The sequence below is a fragment of the Leptomonas pyrrhocoris genome (assembly GCF_001293395.1).
Source record: "Leptomonas pyrrhocoris isolate H10 chromosome Unknown, whole genome shotgun sequence".
Lineage (NCBI taxonomy): Eukaryota > Euglenozoa > Kinetoplastea > Trypanosomatida > Trypanosomatidae > Leptomonas > Leptomonas pyrrhocoris.
Window position 1 is genome coordinate 542,703 of NW_015438370.1, and position 905 is coordinate 543,607.

The window sequence follows — 905 nt, forward strand, 5'->3', positions numbered from 1 at the left end:
CGGACGGTAGTATATATATATATATATATATATATATATAATGAGGCAACAATTATCAAAGAGAAAAGCTGCAGCAGCTGAGCAGTACCACGCTGGCTGCAAAAACAAAAGGAAATAGAAAGAACACACAACGCACGCCGCAGGTACGGTGCTGCCAGTAGAAGAAATGGGAAGGAGAAACAATGTGTATATGAGAGACAAGGAACAACACCCACGGTGAACGACGACAGCGACAGGAGAATTTAAAAAAAGTGTACGTACAGGAAGAAAAACGAAGCGCAAGTGAACTTTAATTGAAATGAAAGTACAATAGAACGCAAGGAACGTGCTGCTCAAACGCCAACGAAATTAATATTATTTTTCACCAAAAGAAACACCCGCAACACCGGTTTTTTTCTTCTTCCTCGGTTTAGGATTAGACGATAGCCGGCTTTTTCCTTTGACTCTTTCGCGAGCGTCGCACTCCGGCGAACAACCACCCCGAGAAGAACAATTGTTAAGATTACTGCGAGATGCGTCGAAGTCACAGAGGAGGAAGAAGAGGAAGAAAACAAAAACGCAGTGGAGTGAGATGCGACGCACGAGGAAGAAAACTCGCGCACCCAGATCGACACCCACGCACACCACGTACGCGCTTTTTCCTCTTTCACGACTTTTGCAAGCTACAGAAGAGGAGAGATTGTCAGGATGCGGCGCAGCAGGTACTTGTGAGATCCCGTGTACGCCGTTGCTGACATTGACAGGGGCGATCTGAACGAGACTCTGTCACACCATATATATATTTATTTATTTATCTGTACGCGTCCGAGTACTTTTCAGCGGTACTGCGAGACGTGAGGATACTGGGCAGCCAAAGAGATGGGCGTGGGGAGGTGAAGGACAAGGAAAGAGGAGAGATGAGGTGA

At 46.1% G+C, this 905-nt stretch overlaps 1 protein-coding gene across 1 annotated transcript in view; it reads right to left on the minus strand.

Moving 5' to 3' along the window:
- The window catches only part of ABB37_06459 (hypothetical protein), a gene marked incomplete at its 3' end in the record, with an annotated part of 2,255 nt that extends 2,103 nt beyond the window's left edge, over positions 1–152 (minus strand). Inside the window, exon 1 of the mRNA XM_015804787.1 lies at positions 1–152. This exon is cut by the window's left edge and continues 2,103 nt beyond it.
- Positions 153–905: the final 753 nt, after the last annotated feature.